The sequence below is a fragment of the Haemaphysalis longicornis genome, unplaced genomic scaffold, assembly GCF_048455015.1.
Source record: "Haemaphysalis longicornis isolate Haplotype H1 unplaced genomic scaffold, Haemaphysalis longicornis Haplotype H1 scaffold_4, whole genome shotgun sequence".
Lineage (NCBI taxonomy): Eukaryota > Metazoa > Arthropoda > Arachnida > Ixodida > Ixodidae > Haemaphysalis > Haemaphysalis longicornis.
The window spans coordinates 87,211,159-87,228,942 of record NW_027526361.1 but is presented as its reverse complement, the minus strand read 5'-3'; the positions used below and the strand labels follow the sequence as shown (position 1 = coordinate 87,228,942).

The 17,784-nt window shown below is 47.1% G+C and overlaps 1 long non-coding RNA gene across 1 annotated transcript; it reads right to left on the bottom strand.

Moving 5' to 3' along the window:
- Positions 1-852: 852 nt before the first annotated feature.
- Positions 853-16,200, bottom strand: LOC144180424 (uncharacterized). The gene is made up of 3 exons (XR_013324412.1): positions 16,091-16,200; positions 13,700-13,771; positions 853-963 (listed from the first exon to the last, which is right to left on the bottom strand). It is a non-coding gene; the product is annotated as an uncharacterized LOC144180424 (long non-coding RNA).
- Positions 16,201-17,784: the final 1,584 nt, after the last annotated feature.

Genomic DNA, 17,784 nt, shown 5'->3' with positions numbered 1-17,784 from the left:
GCTTGCAGAATCTCCCGGTGCAACAGAGGTGCGCTCGGAAGGTGAAGAAATCGCGAAATTCCTTAGGCCTCCTGAAGAGCGTCTCCCTGACTCGTATCCCGCTCAGGGCGCGCGTTGTGCGTCCCGCCGAGAGATGGTAAAAATGGGTCAATGAAGTTAGGCTAACTATGAACCAGGCAAGAGGGGCCGCCCTGCGACTACGTTTTATCGGGCAATGGTCGCTGGCGCCTACACCTCAGCAGGAATTTCAAAGCTTTGTCTCAGCCTTACGCAGTGGTGCAGGGGCGAGCTTGCGCTTAGGGAAGAAAGGGGGAAATCCCCGCGAAAGTGTACCAAACCCAGTGATCGCGCAATGGCAGGTGGTGCCAGAATCCCCCCACCGAGAAGCCCTTGATTTTCACCTTCATTTTTTTTATGGTGCCATCTGGGATATTTGCTGGGTTTCTTGCTCGAGTGTAATCCGTAATCCAACTTCCTCGATTCATGTCTATCAGCGTACAGAGAGAGAGCGGGAGAGAGAGTGGCGAAAATTCCACTTGAGACACACTACACGCACGCCGAAACGGAAAATCTGCCACGGTGAACGGTTTTATAACTAGCGCCTGTTTTATTAGTTCAGATAGGTTCATCCCGCCTTTACCTCCGAATCATTCGTCCTAAATCTCTCAGACGAAATACCACCAGTATCATCTTACGCACCATCCTCACGATGTGGGGGTGCGGAGTGCTGAATTATTACTATGTTAAGAAAGCTATTTCCAGGTAAATAACAATAAAGCAAGATTTTGCGTGGGATGTTTACTAAAGACAATCAGACTGACACAAACATAGCAATATCCTACTCACTTCGCTTAATGGCGTCCGCGTCGCATCCACATGGACTGTTTTTACTTCTCTCCTTACTGCGGTACTTGATCTTTAGTGGATGATGCACGTTCTCTCTTCTCGGTTCTCGCTGACTCCCTGTGCAAGTTAAGAAAAATGCAGGCAAGAGAAATGTTCATACAGTCAAATCTCGATGTAACGAATCACGCAGAACCAACGAAAATCTTTCGTTATTTTGAAATATCCATTTCATAAAAAACTGGTGGTTATAAGCCAGCGCACAAACCAAGGAATAAAGAGGGCGTACATTACCAGTAGACGCGTGTGCAGACCGGTAAACTCTCAAATAAAAATGTTGCGCTCACTTGAAAGCTATTTTATTTGACGAAATCAGTTATTTTCTTCTCGCGCATGCAGCATAAACGACCTATTAGGAACGCCTGTACATATTCCCCCTTGCACAATGCCTCACCGGGCACGTCATTGCTCCGAGCAATGAAAGTGCGGAACTTGTTCATGTGCACGAAAACATCAAGGCCGTGTCTAGAGTGCCGTCGGACAGTATTATAAGTACTCCACTATATCGACGTCCACCGGCGTTTTGTGGCAAAATTGCCGCGTCTGGCAGTACATCGCTCTAGATAACGTAAAGCTAGGCAACCTAACCTAAACATAACACAAGTTAACCTAACGCACACTCAGTAATCATTTAAAACACCAAAACTAACCTAAGGTATAAAAATTACACTTCAAATAAATAATGATTAAAAAAACAGCTGTGGCACAAGCCGGCCTCGAACCACCGACTTTGTGAACAAGAAGCAAACATGGATCCTCTACACTACAACGACAAACCCTTAGGCCGGAGCTAGCCTAGTGTTAAATATTCGAATGTTGTCGGACGGCACTCTAGCCATGCCTGCAACGATCAGCTAGAGTGCCGTCGGACGGCACTCTAGACACTGCGAAACACGAAACATCAATGTTCGACACGACCTCATCTTCTGTGTTCGGTGAACCACCGTCATCTTCCTTCGCGTCGTCATCGTCACTAAAGATGATGGCTGCTCTCACTTCTTCTTTGGGCGGTCGCTTTTCTGATGGAGGCGAAAAGCAAAAACGCCCGTGTGTACGAGATTTCGGCGCACGATAGAGATCCCCAGGTGGTCAAAATTAATCCGGAGCCCTCCACTACGGCGCGCCTCATCGCCTGCGTTGCGTCGGCGTGTTAAACCCTACAATCAATCAATCAATCACTTCTTCTTTGGTTTGTGGCCCGATACATTCATCTTTAGATCTTGCAGGAACTTCGCAGCAAAATCACCAACAATAAAGAAATACGAGCCCGTACACGTGATAACTCTGAAGAACGACCGACCGGCTCCCGTCAACCAACATGACTAGAGGGAAAAGAGGCAAACACGACTAGGACTGCTACGCTTCTGCAGATTAAACCACAGCTTTGTGGTGGCGCTAGCTCTTGGCACTCGACATGGTGATGATGAGGTCTACTGCACTCAGGGAATACTCAGAGAAACGGCGGTTTCTGTCGTTGCGACGCTGTTTTTTTTAACTGAGTTGGTAATACTGATGTTTTTCGATTACATTTGGGAAAATAAGTTACTTGCGTTACTCCTAAATATGCGCTATATTGGAATTCGTGGGTCTGAAATGTTTTTACATTAAAAATATCGCGACCTGGTGGGTATTCTTAAAACATTTTTAAATTTGAGAAATTCGGTAAGGTGGGGTTTGGAGTAACGAGATTCGACTGCATTGAGAGTCTCACTGGACAAACGAGAAGATACTAAGCTTCAAACACTCCAAATTTGATTTTTTTTACTACCCTATAAAATGTGTTTTCGAAGTACATTATAGAGAATACGCCGACCACAAGAGAAAATAAAACAATGACGTTTCGAACCCCGAACGGGAGCCTGTGAACAAGGCTCCCGTTCTGGGTGCCGAAACGTCATTGTTTTATTTTCTCTTGTGGTCGGCGTATTCTCTTATATGTACTTCAATGTCATTCCCGATCAGACGGAAGTCCGTCGAAGCCTCGATTTCAAAATGTATTTTCGCAGTGTAAATCATAGCTAATCACATACTGAATAAACTCATAAATATTTCCGGTCAGATACCCACAGGTTGTGATCTTCATAATGTGGCTGTTGGATTTCTTATGAAGAAATTCATCTTATTAGTGCGTCATAGTGTTTCTATTACGGGAGTGAACAGTGCACTTTCGATGTTAATTTTGTTATATTCATAGGAAGACAACATCTAGGCAGATGTAGCGCTGCGAAACTCATGGGGTGATAAAGAAGAGCCCACTTAGTAACAGCTTCCGATTAGTAGAGAATAAAGAGGAAGAAGTAGGTGCGGCGAGATTAGAAAACACCCGGCCCTTGTCTCCTTCTCGCGTTATTTCACATCTTGGTGCCGAAATCCCGGCTTGATTCGGACCACTCCGACATTTAGATAGACCGAGAAGCGAGACCACAACGATGCCGGTTGAAGCGACCAAGTTGAAGCGGACGATCCGCTGCGGCCAAACAACGAGGCTGGTCAACGAGGTTGAGTCCGCCATCTAGTCTGGCACATCTGATGTGCTGAGCCTTAAGTCAATGCTTGATCGTCTAACCACTTTCAACGTAGATCTCGCCGCCCTTAACGCTTAGTTGGAGCCCCACCTTCCGCTAGAATCCATTGATACTGAACTTCAGCACTGCATGGATATAGAAGAGCAAACTCTTGATACAATGTCGATTCTCTGGACTACGATAAAGCAAACAAGAGCTGTTGTCGTACGAACAGCTTCCGGAAATAGCGCAATGTCACATGCGCAATTGGAATCTAGGCACATAGGTCCTACGCTTCCGTCACTTGAAATTGCATCATTTAGCGGTGACATTATGAAGTGGTTGCCCTTTTCGGAGTAGTTTGAAGCAACCATCGACAGCAACAACACATTGACAGAAATCGAGATGTTTTACTATTTGCGAACACTTCTCACACGTAACGCAGCAGCCTCTGTAGCGAATTAGCCGACGACCGATGCGTGTTATCCGACTGCCAAAAATATCTTCAAGCAAAGATTTGGCGACACCGAAAGAATTGCGCAGCATTATTTATACCGGCTCCGATCCCTGCAAGGTGTTTTTTTCTCGTACAACACTGTAGCTTTAGGAAGGCTTCATGATGAATTGATGAGCCACATCGGAGGTGTCACAGCATTGAACGTGCCGACAACGTGGTATGCTTCTATGCTCATTGATATTCTGCTGAAGACCTTTGCCCAAGATATAATAGTGGACTGTCACTTAAAGGGGCCCTGAAAGGCATTTTGAGCACACTAAATGAAGTAGCGCAATCGTTAGATGGGGTCGTCAAGGTCATCTGGGCCAAATATTACTCTTTTACGCGCAGCGGAAAGCTCACACTTTTGTTGCAAAGTTTGTCGCTTTTTTCTCACCCTTTCCTTCGTGTTTTTGGACGCCGCCATCTTCACATGTCTACATCATCGATTCCCAGATGTTCGTCATGAGCTAGACATCCTGCTATTGGGCGGCTTTTTCACGCACTTCCGGCAAAGAGATGAGTCGTCTGCTCAGCGTCGGCTCGCCGGCTGAGCTGCCAGGGGAGTGTCGGAGTGCTTGAACATTTTACGACAAACAAAACAAGTGTAAACAAACGCTTAACCGTTCGTATTGAATGCAACACGGCCATAACACGACATGGATATTCTCTTATCGGAGTACGTTCCATAAAGAAAGCGTTGAAGCCCCGTGGCACTTCTTTCGTGCAATCGCAGAGAACGCCCTGAGCCGAATGCCCGGGTTTGACGGATACATTTTTTTCCACTTCAAAACAATCCAGAGATGCGTTTCGAACGAACACAACGTCACAACATGCGTTGCAAGTCTGAACCGCGATTGACAGACGATGGGTTGCCTCCTCCTGCCCGTCCTAAATTCGGCACTCACCTCGCACGCGGTTTGCGGGGACGAACAGCAAGTCACTTATAGCGCGCAAGCCGAGATGGCTTTTAGCCACGCACACTGCACATACCCTATGCGAGGTTGAGTCGTACGTCGCTCGAGAAAGATAATCGAGACCATGGGAAGCACTATCCACCCGCAGAAGCACAACGTCGCATTTCATCGCGAAACAAAGTCGTCCACAACACACATACACCATCGCCTCCTGTAATGCCAAACGCATCTCACACTTCCTAATGAGTGAGTGGTACGCCTGCAGTGCCCACATGTCGCGAGGTGGGGCCCCGAGCTGAACCGGGATCACGCAACCGTAACTGACTTCTGGGGCGGTTTGTGCCTTGTTGCCAAGACAACCGATGTTTGAGATTGTCAAAGAAAGGCGCTCGCTCCAGCGCTAGAAAGCTCAGAGCCGCGCCGGAGCATGTTTTGCCAACTTTGCCGCTCTCCACCACGCGTCGCCCCAAGCTGAACTGGTCACATGAATGAAGCGTTTTGTGCACGGGTTCTGTATCGGTTTAAAATGTCTTTTTCACATGGCGCCGGCAGGAATTACCACCACCGCAAAATAAGACCCGGCACCAGCGGGGCCACATCTGATACGGCGCTTTTTGGATAAACAGTGCGCGGTGCATGAAAGGGACCGAGCGCACGATCCACCCCGAGCGGCTGCGAGTTCGCCGCCGATTAAAAGTCACGTGCTGCACTGCAGCAACGCACACCGCGAAAGGGCAAGGCCAGGCCACCGCACACATGCGGCCAGATTTTTCGTTCGCTTATCCATCCTTGAGCGGAGTGCGGAATTCATGGTGTCAACAAAACTTGCCCGTAGCAGACGGCAGTCGGAGGAGCGTAATGCGGAAGTACGTCACCGCTGACTAGCGCAGCATCATGGGAGGGAGTGCTCTCGCGCCGTCAACAGTTGAAAAGAGGAGGAAACGCAGCGCGACGATAATGCGCGGTTTTTGATTTACGATTTCTCAGCTAATACTCATCGCTTTAACAAAATTCTTGCGGGAGGAGATTGCTAATAAATTGTCTTATTTGGTTACATGTACATCCATGCATCGGCGGAAGGTATTTCAGGACCCCTTTAAAGAAGGCTCACGAAAGAACGCTATCAGCCTCTTCAAGAATGGACTCAGCCGTGAAGCGCTTGCAGAACCTCCTTAGTTTTCTGTGCATCGAGATTGAGAGCCGCGAGAAATCCGCCGCAATTCGTGATAGTTTGACGAGGCGACATTATCCACAACCCGAGCAGAATACTCCTCCGAATAAACGTCGAGTTCAACCATATCCGTCTTCCACAATTCAGACAACAACTGCAAAGTCTCGTGCTCTCGTCCTGCAACGATACCGATCACCGAGCTGAAGACTACACGTATCCTGTCTCAGAGGATGATAAGAAGGCTATGCTTCGCCGTGAAGGACGATGCTTTCGTTCCTAGATGCGAGGACACAGGGCTCCAGACTGTCGCCGGAGAATTGTTTGTCGTCAGTGCAACGGACATCACGCTTCGTCACTCTGCTTCTCGGTGTTTCCTAAACACCCAACTGCTAAGGAACACATTTCACGTGCTGCACGAGCTTACTACGCTGCAGACACATCAGAAAAGTCCACCGCTAGGTAGACCGTCCTGCTGCAGACATTTCGAGTCTGGGCTGTATCAAAGGAAAAAAAGGAGCTTCATACGGGGACTAATTGACGGGGGAAGTCAGCGAAGTTTTACACGAGAAGACGTGTCGAACAAGTTGATGCTACCAGTCGTAGGAGAAGTCGCATTGCCCATCAACACTTTTGGGACCAGTGAAGCTAAAAAGCAGACTTACCGAATCGTCAGAATCACGCTCCAGAGCCAGTACAATTAAAATTAATGCACTTTGGATGCTGTGGAGGTACCAGAGTTATGCAAAAACATTTTCAGAGATATTACCAATGTACCCTACGTGCACAGATTAATGAGCTCGGGAAGAGAGATAGCGGATATGAACAATTTCGGGCAGGGCAATGAGACACTTTGCATCAGTGTGTTGATAGGAGCTGACCAAATGTGGCTGGTCATGACGCCAGAAGTCTTCCGAAGCACCAATTCGAGCCTTCCAGCCATCAAAACGATATTTTGGATGGACCTCACAAGGAGCCAAAACGACAAAATCAGATAACTTGAATTCTAAATGTATGTTCTGTGTTTTGCCCTTTGATGACCCCACAAAAAGATTTCGACACTAAACAGAAGCGATGCAAAAACCCTGAAATGGACAGCACGGCAATAGAACGAACTCATGATGCCGAAAACATTGGCCGTACAGTGTTTCATGACTTCGAAAATAACTTGCCCAGGCATGACGAACAGTACCAAGCTAGCTTTTCACAAAAGTGTGCGCTGACTTGTCCTCTGAAAGTAAACCTGCATGGATCTTCTCCTGAACCGGAAATGTTACATCTAAAGTTTGCTAAAGAGCACAAGTTGCCTCAACATGAAGCCTTCATGCGGAATGTTTCCCGAGGCCGTCAAGTCACTTTTGGCCCGCACACATCAGCTCAATAGTGGCCGATTCTTGTCAGCACGAAGCAACCTGAAGGTGTCGTTGCTCGGACAGTTCACAAGGAAGAGTTAATTTATGGTCACGGGAGAAGAGACAGGCAATGCTTGCGTCAAACCAGGTGCAACCAGAGACAATCATCGACGAATGTTAGAACTCTATGCGCTGACCAGAGACGCAATTGCGGACTTTAGTGGTTAGTGCAAGAACTTTTGTCTAGCAGGTAAGCAAGTGAAAGAACTTTCCGTGGACGACAAAAACAAATGCTCAATTCATTGCTCGGAGCATTTAAAGTTCTCCGGGGAGGATGTTGAGAAAGAAGAGGCCCCTTAGTAACGGCTTCCGATTAGTAGAGAATAAAGAGGAAGAAGTAACTGTGGCGATATTAGAGAACAACCGGCCCTTGTCTCCTTCTCGCGTTATTTCACACCATGTTTTGAGTAATTTTGGCACCCGATTTCACTGCGAAGGTTGTTGCTTTAGGAGCATGCGTTATAGTTATGCAATGATTTTGTACAATTTCATGATCAGTTACTTACGACTTTATTAAAAAAAGTAAGGGACAATAAAAAATTCAAAATACAGGTGATATCTTTGCATGCGTCTTCCCTTCAATATTGTTTTTGTACGAAGTGTTTTCTCTTCATTAAAATTCAAAGACTGCTAAAATTGATACATGAGCACTTGTTATATCAAGGGGGGCTCACCTGTTAACATTCCTACGAAACTTAATACTTCATGACACACGGACCTAAAAAACATCGCACACCAATACGAAAAGCTTTACAAATACATATCAATGTTCACAATGGCCCAGATTGCTACTATTAGAGAAATGTCCCTTCTGAACTGAAACAAAATAGTTGTAGATGGCATATACGTTTGGGTCTTAAGATGTACGACGCGATGGTTTTACTTCGACGCCCAGGGGTCGCTTTTGAACGGAATTGCGACATTTACGGTCCATGCTTCACCAGCGCTGAAGGTTTCAAATTTCCGTGGCCAGGAAGATGATATGTCATCATCACCATCAACATCATCATCATCGCCAACAATCAAGGCATCATCATCATCGGGTTTTTAGCTCCGTGGAATAAAACCGGCTTCCATCTTGCCATGTCGTTCGTGGCTGGTGCTCTCAGTATTATTCGCTCGGAAGCGATATAGCAGTGGCGACGAGGATCGCGCTTGTGCTAGGCGAGTAGTCCCACACGTGAATGAGTGCCGGGAGGCCACCAGAATTCGCCGACGAAGAAGGTACGTGGCCTACGTACCGGGTTCGCCTGGAAGCTTACTTCGAAGCTCACAGTATCGAGGAGCCGACGAAGAAGCGAGCACTGCTTATAGCTTCGCTAACGAACAGTGCGGTGCGAGTGGTGCAAGCGCGATGTCACCCGAAAAAGGTCAATGAGCTCAGCTACGAGGAAGGGATTGGGCATTTGGAAGATCACTACGCCCTGATAGTCAACGAGATTGCTCCCAGTTATGCTTTCTTCAGGAGTTCACAACAAGAAGGTGAAAGGGCCCAGGATTTCATTGGGGAAATTCGGCGGCTAGCAGAGAAGTGTAACTTCGGAATTTCACTGGAGCGCATGCTAAGAGACCGAATTGTTTGCGGTGTGCGGGATGAAGACGTGCGGAGAAATTTATTGATGCAACGAAAGCTAACACTGGACCAAGCTGAAGACTTTGTGTATCAGCACAGGAAGCGGCTGAGAACGCTAAAAGCATGCAATCTGCAGAGCCAGATGCGGTACATCTTGCCCGAGAAACGGCACGTCCATGGAAGTCACGCCCTAAACAGAAGAAGCGCCACACTTGTGGAAGATGTGGTGGTGAATCGCATTCAGGGGACGAATGCAAACACCGTCGCGCGGAGTGCCACCGATGCGGCAAACGAGGTCATCTACGCCGGATGTGCGGACAATGGCGCCAGGACTCCTATGCAATGACAGCGGAAGCGCACACAGACTCAGACTAAAATGAAGCCCTGCACACGATTGCAGCGGTTCTTCACCAAGAAGCCAGCTTCCGCGAGGTTAAGCTAATTTACAAGGCGATTCCATGGAATAACGTCCCCATTAGAGTGCTGGTGGACACGGGATCGCCCTTAAGTGTCATTCCCGAAACGGTCTTCCGGAAGTACAAGACGATGTGGCCACCATTACGAAACACGCAGCTACGGCTCTCTTGTCTCTTGGGGAAACTTCCAGTCGTCGGACAACTTAGTATGACTGCTGCGTGTGATGGGAAAGATGTGGCTGGCACAGTCATAGTGGTCGGCAGCTGAGGGCCATCCTTGTGCGGCAGAGAGAGTTTGGAATGCTCGCTCTTGTTCCCGCTCCCACTGCCACCGGGTCCCTTTATCTAAGAGGGCATATAGCGGGGCCAGCACGGTGGCAAGATTTGGAAGAAATTTGCCGTAATAGTTTACGAGTCCCAGGAAGGCTTTCAGCTCACTTACCGAAGTGGGTGCTGGGGCTTCGATGACAGCTATCATGTTGTCGTCCTTTGGCTGCAGGCCTTTAGGCTCAATACGATGACTAGGAAAGTTACTTCATCTTGCCGGTACTTGCACTTCCTTTTGTGAAGTCGGAGACCGTACTCCCGCAGCTGCTGTAGGACCTGTTTGAGCCTGGACAAGTCATTCCTTTTCTCCGCGATGATAATGTCATCCAGGTATACTTGCACGCCAGGAATATCACCCAGAAGCCCATCCATCCGCCTTTGGAATATGGCCGGAGCAGAACTTACGCCAAAAGGCAGCCGGTTAAAACAAAACAGGCCCTTGTGCGTGTTGAGGACTGGCATCTTCTTGGCCTCTTTGTCCAACGGTAACTGGTTGTAAACTTGACGTAAGTCCAGGCTCGTGAAGTCTTCTCCTCCGTTTAGCTTGACAAAGATGTCATCCACTCGAGGCAACGGATAACGTTCCATCATCGTTGCTGCGTTTACTGTCATGCGAAATTCTCCGCACACTCGAATGGAACCATCGCCCTTTACGACGGGTGCCACTGGTGTTGCCCATTCGGCGGATTTCACCGGTGCCAGGACATCTTGGGCAACCAGCTGGTCTAGCGCGTCCGACATCTATTCGTCGTGGTCTCAAGTAGCACGGTATGTCAGTTTTGCGCGCGTCTTGGTTAACATGGCAGCATGTTACCGAAGGGTTTAGGTGTTCTGCCTTCAGCCAACAGTCTAATCCGCTTTGATAATCTGTGACGATATTTACTCTTCTAGTCGATATTTCCTCTAGTCGTATTGCCAAGTTGGCTCCAAATTCCGCTTCTCCGTTCCTTCATGAAGGATGCTCATCCAGTCACGAAGGTTGCCAGACTAGTAAACTACGGCAATTGCTGCCCCGTACTTTCGTACAAACAGGAGTGGGTGTGTAATGTGTGCTCATGATTTTGCAACTTCCCTCGAATTAACTTGATCCTGTCGCATCGCCTGCCCTAGCGTAGGTTTGGGTCTATGTTTCTGTAAGAGGGGAGTTTTTATACGGAGTCGCTGGATCCGTGACATGGCCATCATGACGCCCAGTGGCTTATTTTCCCAAGGGGGGGGGAGCTGCCTTCATACGATGACCCGTGCCGATTTTGTTTTTCCAAACCTTTTCCTTGGTGCAACGAGAGTTGTTCCTCTGATGTCTCCAAATTCGCCATAAAGACCCGACTTTAGGACCTTTTTATCATCATCAGCAGCCTACTTAGGTCCTCTCCAGCAAAAAGGCCTCCACCATTGTCCTTCACGCCCTCCTGTCGTGCGCTGCCCGGTACCATTCTTTGCCTCAGAATTCTCTTATTTCGTGCCTCTAGACACGTCTCTGTGTGACCATTCTATTGCTCTAGTGGTCCACCGGTTTTCAATTCGTCTCATGGTAAAAATTACGGCGTTGAGGACTGTCTAATATGTCGTTTAGTAGTGGTGTTTATTTTATTTTCCTCCATGCGGGTAAGTTTGTGGTACGCTATACGCTCTGCAATATATATCCGGCTGGAGATCACTAGGTGCATGAGTCTTATCTTTTCTTTTTGTCTCATTCCTGCTCTTCTCTTGGTTAGGCATTCTATAATGTGGGCATTTGGTTGAGGATTTTCTCTATTTTGGCAACTGTGAGACCGGCTCTCAGCCATGCCGACGGAGCATTTCTTAGGCTCGCCTGGTCCTCCGTCGTTGATGGTGGCGCTGTCCACACGCTCACTGCGCATGCGCAACTCTCCTCCTTACACCCACAGCTCCGGATACTACACTATAAAAAAAGAAATAGTTAGCGGCGCCCGGTTTCGGTCCCACGACTCTTGGCCGCAACGGGAGTTACGCGGTGCCCTTCCCACTACGCTACAAATCCGGGACAGGAGTAAGTGCTACGAACGCGCCTTATGTCCTTGACTCATTCAAACTACGTCAGGAAGCTACTGATACAACGAAGGAACGCGAAGCTGAACGTCAACGGAAACAACGAACTGAAAACTTTTGAGGGGGATGCTGAATTTCCCGTTGGAAAGCTGTGGCGGGAAGCGCCACGCGCCTTGCAGCTCAACCAGCCCCGTCCGCAGCGCCTCTGATGCTTATTGTGGCAGGATGCCCCTAGGGATTGGCCAACCAAAGAATCCATCACGAGATAGGTTCGCGTTCAACCACCGTCGTCCTCTTCCCCTAGGAGAACCGCCGAAGAAGAAGAAGAACGAGAAGACAAAGCTGCGAAGAGGAGGGCGTGTACATTGCTCTCAGCCGGTGCACCAATGTCAACAACCTTTACCTCACCATAGCTGACAGAGACTACCGATTCTACCACAGAGACAACATCGACAAGAACATGATGGACTAGTTTCGGCGCCTCGAGAACCACCGCCTACTCACCGTAACACAACAGCACTTGCGTGCCTTTGCCACCGGTGTGGACCCGGACGCGGAATTCCCTCTGGTGCTAGTAAAAACCAGATCACTCAACATAACGGCAGCACAATGGAACCACACGGAACCACCACGATGCTTCGCATCCTCGTCAGGGTTCCCCACGGGAAGATGGTGTAATTTTTTTACGCGACTGCTCTCCGTGAGGACATCCGTGCCTATCTTAAGGGTGATTTATAACCTGGCCATAAGGGGCCATCTGTCGATTGTCGATTTCTACACGGAGCTTGAGGCGGGGAAAGAAATGCGGTAGTATCGAAAAGTAGTAAAAATTCGTGTAATTAGACACTATAACCGCCTTTTATTTTAGTTTGTTTCTGCTCATCATCTATGCCTTCGTTGTTTCTTGAGGTACTGGCGTTAATCTTTTGCCCCCTGTTTTAGTTAGGTGACCCAGTGTTGGGGCTAACACTGGGGCTGACATCAGTTCCTGTCCAAAACACGCCGCGGTGCCTCATTGGGTAAGGCGTCGCACTGCTGAGCCCAAGGGCGCAGGTTCGATTCCCGGCCCCGGCGGCCGTTTTCTGATGGAAACACAATACAAAAACGCCCGTGCATCGAGATTACGGCGCACGTTAAAGATGTCGAGGCGGTCTATATTAACCCGGAGCCCTTAACTACGACGCACCTAATAGACCAGGTGTAGTTTCGGCAAGTATATTACCGCAAATTGGGATTTTTCGCCTACTACCATCGCCATATAATCATATTTCACTGCGCAGGCGCGGCACCTGCTCAAAATTGGTATTCTTTCATTTGTCTCCGCCATGGTGTCATTGTCCTCCTTTCCACACTTCAGTTGCCGCTGCGCCAATTTCCAGATTCACGTGAGCCCTCTCATCTGTCTTCCTCAGTTGTAGCTTCCGGGTGATAGCGATGAATTTTACGCGGACGTTTGATGAGCACGGCTGATAGCGGACGGCTAGCAGCCACGGGAAAATCGAAAAAGGAGCTTAATAACGCTTTCACGTTAAAAATAACTCTTATTAGACACCTGGTGCCATCTAGCGAAAGGTGGATAAACCAAAATAGATTTCTGGATTATTTTTTATATCACTAAAGAAGTGGTGTATTCCCAAATGAAACAAACTAGGCTGTTAGGACCATTTTTATGAATTTCTAAATCCTTTCTTATCGGTACACGATGTTTTTAAGCCTAGTGGATCATGGATTAGTAACGTCCCGTACGAATGTCATCAGGTGAGTGCCCCTTAAGCCTCGGAAGCAATCAATAGCCAATGGAACATACGACAATCAACACAAGCAAGGTTCCCTGATTTTTGTTTTCTTCTTTTTTGGGTTGTGCAAAATGAAGCGAGTTGGTGTATGGGCCTTATTATAGCTTTTCAGATTATGACCACTGTGACTCAAGCATACATGCTGGAAAATAAAACAAGGCAAAGACTGAAACCCACGCTTTGTTTCGAAGTCGTAATCCGGCCAAGATAGCTGATCGGAACCACCACCTTCCTGCTGCCATTCAGGAACTGAAAAATCAAAAGAAGCATCTAAGAAAAAAACTCAGTAGAGGCATTTTTTTTTATCTGAACTAGCTGCACTGGTGCAAGCAGTGCAGCATATGTACATTTTTTTACTAATTGATATATCCCCAGTAGCACTCTGCACTGGTCTGCACGACACTGCACTACTGTTCACCAGTTCAGGTAAAAAAATGCCCCTAGTGCGCATGAAAAGGAACGCATCGACAAGGGTGCGATAAAATACTGCTTCCACAGTATATCGACGCCATGGTAAAAAAGAAGCATTTTAAAGCTGACTCGTTTAAAAACTAGAAATCATAAATGCTAACTGTCTTAGTGTCATTAACTGGACCCTGGAACACTTTCGATAAGCGCTTTCACTCGTTCATTCGCGTCGCACTGCGAAAGCTGTAGTTATCACGAGCACGGAGCGGCCCTGCATGATTTGCTCATCGCACCAGATACGCCTTCCATTTTTGCTTCTTTTTCGTGGCCTTTTTTTTTCAGTTGCTATCGGAAAGCGTTCATTGCTGCAACTGATGGAAAACCGGCCAATAGCCGCTACATGTCCTTAGTGACGTAATTTGAGCCGTCGAAAAACGTCAAGACCTGGAAAGAGAGAAAAATGTTTTGAGCGAGTTTACAAGTTATCTGATGGGCATACAGCAGTAATTTTTGGCTGAGGCACTTTGCGACCCCCTAATCTAAGTACTACATGTGTTGGGTGTACACTTTGAAAAAAAGCTTACAAAAAAAGTTGAAAAAAGTGTTGCAGGGTCTCTTTAAAGAGAGCGCTCATTTATATCGGGACTTCCGCACTAAAACATTATTGCCATGGGCACTTTCCATTCTATCGGACCAGCAAGAGGGTTAGGTACCTTTATTATTTTGCTTCCTAGAAATTCCACTATTCTGTCTTGGTTCTTCGTGGCTGCCTGTGCGCATATATTCCCTCGGGATCGTATTGCAAAGGCCGCCTGAAATCCTTGAATAAACTGTCTGGACACCGAGCCCGAGATCCGCGGGCGCCCACGTCAAAATTAAATTCACTTTCATTCTTGTTTGTGCCTTTTATATCTCCGCCCAGGCCAAAAGGTGCTGTGGCAGGCACATTTTTTTCACTATTTTCTATTTCTTTCTGCGGGCGTAACATGCACTTTCCTTCCGGTAGGTGCCGAAGTGGTAAAAAAGATGAGAAAAACGCCGATTTATCCGCGTCAGCGGACCACGTGCACCAGAGCGTCATATCTTTGGGGTTTTTAATGCATTGTTTCTATGGGATGTTTGCTGGGACCATGGTGATCCGTCGTAGAAGCGGAATATCGTAAGTTCGGGGGACGTATCAGGGGGGTCCCACTTTTTTATTAATTGCATGTGCTTGCCGAGAGCTTTCCAACCCATACCTATTCTACCCTACATTTCTCTCTCGTGGTTGGGGTTAGCACTAACCATCTGTTTGAAGTAGTGATATTCTTTTACTTCTTCTAGCGCTTCGTTTCCTAAGCTGAAGAGGACGTTTTTGGTATGGTATGCCTCACTACTTTAGATTTATTCATATTTAATTTTAGCCCCACTGCCGTGCTTTCTGATTGAAGCTCCTCAAGCATTGTTTATATGTGTTCTGCAGTCTCACTCAGCAAGACTACGCCATCCGCAATCCTCAAATTTGCTCACGTATGCCCCGTTAATCCTGAATCCTACGTTTTCCCAGTCAAGGTTTCCAAAACCCCTACACGTATTTAATATTGTGTAGCTGCGGGCTTTGGAACTGTTTATAGCCAAGGGCCATAGACACGATAGCCACCGCGCATGTCTCAGTACGTCACTAATCTGAAGAGGTAATATTGTGCTAGATTAGGACCACTAATTACGAACATTTAGTTCGACCCCTTTTTCCGCGATAGTGAACACTAACTAACACCAACATCCCTATCGTGATACCGACCTTGGACACACCAACTCCACAAAACGTTGGAATGCTACAGCGTGAACTAACTAGTAAGAGGTCGCCCACAGCTGCACAGGCAAAGCGCGTCCCTAATGCACCAGTATCGAAGTCTTTCTGCAAAGGTAGAGCGCAGACATGTCGTCTTACCACAAATGTCACTTTCTTATGCGCATTGTTGGCAGCGCCTCTTCAATCATCGAAGCTTTTAAAATGCTAAACGAAATTAGTGAAACATTCGTCATTTCTTTTCGCTCGAGAGGAGCGTAATAGGGTGCGCGATCATACCTTAGCTCCGACTCCGAAGAAGTCGTAAGAACTTTCCTATATATACACTCTAATCGTGGAACAATTACGGGAACACCACTCCCGGAACTTACGCGGTTCTTCAAATGCTTGGAGGGGGTTTGGCTGTGCCATTTGTTGAGGCTGCATAATTTGCTGTGGCGTTTGGAGTATAGCCGGTTCCGCCATCATGGGTTCGAAGCCTAAAAAGCGAGGAAAATAATTCCAGTGAATAACGGACACTTCCGGTAAACAGAAAAATTTTCAGCATAGAAACGCATTTTCACCGATTTGCATTTGCAAGCACAATATCAAAAAATGTTTTCAAGAAGCTTCTGGGGGTATGTGCGGCACTAATGAGATCACGTGAAGAGGTCACTTCGACGCTCTACAATTTGGGCTGGTCTCTGGGACCTATTTTCCGCATCGCGCACACTCCGTATGTTTGTTCTCCCAGAATACCCCGCATTGAAGGTAAAGCATATTAAACCTGAAAATAAATTAGCTTAAATGAGTGTAGTAATACGGAAATAGGTATGTACTGAAAATTTTCGGCCTTGCTTACTTTTTCTGTACTGCCTTATGGGCCCCGAATTTATTATTTTTCTTGTTCATTTCAGTTTCCGCCAAATTTTTATTCCTATATATAAGGTAACTAAAACAACAATGTAATGCTGTTAACACTACAAATAACGATCCCTTCCCCCAAAAGCATCTCTCAATAAAATAATATTAATTCATTTTAAATAACAGGCACGCCTCTTTGAAAATTTTAGTGCTAACGCACAGCGAATTATGTTGCGTCGTAACGAGAGCAGGGCCGCAAAAAAGACACTGAAGCTTTACCCACGGTTTTCTGGTAAGCAGCAACGTAACTCTGACGCAAATGATTGATCAACGTTCAGTTTTGTTGTTGCGTGCCTAGGCGAACAACAAAATACAAGAACGCATTCCTTTATCTGAATAATTACCGCGTATTCGCCAACTATCATAAGAACTCCTTATTAGAACATTCTAATTAGCAAAAGAGGTTGTTGCTGGCGTGATCAAACGCTGTCGCTTGCTAATAAAAAGAATGGGGTCCGCATTTACAAAAATTTTACTTACGCCTTAGAAAATGCCATCGCATCAGATAGTGTCTTTTGAGGTGCTTAAGGGACAGGCAACCAATTTTTGTGCAGTTCATGTTCTCTAGCTCGTATAAAAGCTAACGTACTATATAGTGAGTTAGCCACAAGAAATTACCAAATAAATTGGCGGAAATAAATTTAATTTCGCACTAAGCTTTCCTAATTGTGAAAGCTGGTCCCACACGTGGTGTCTAAAAGTGACACTGTCTCACTGTCTCACTGGGGAGGCACGCATGCAGGCAACCATGTGAATGACCCGTCACGGGCCACGTCGGGATCCGCGGGCTGACGGTACTTGTACGTGCCAAAGCACATGATTTCTGGTGGCATTCCAAACTCTGCCCCACAGAACGTAAAGTAATGCCTCCAGTCCAAGGTGAGTGGGATTTGTAACATCTCTGTTGACACCACCGTTGAGAATCGGGTTGAAACGGAGCAGACGACGCACGCCGGTGTTTTCTTTTTTAATCTGCGTGCGGGCGCAGTGACGCAAGCCGCGCCATGTGCGTAGCGCAGCGGCCCTGTCCATGGGCGTTTCGGGTGTTGCCAAGCGAAGAAATTGACCGCTAAACTTTTCAATGATTACCACCTATGTAAAATATCCCTCGGTTTCAGCGCGTGTATAAAAAACGCATTGAGGAACAGAAAAGACTTCATTT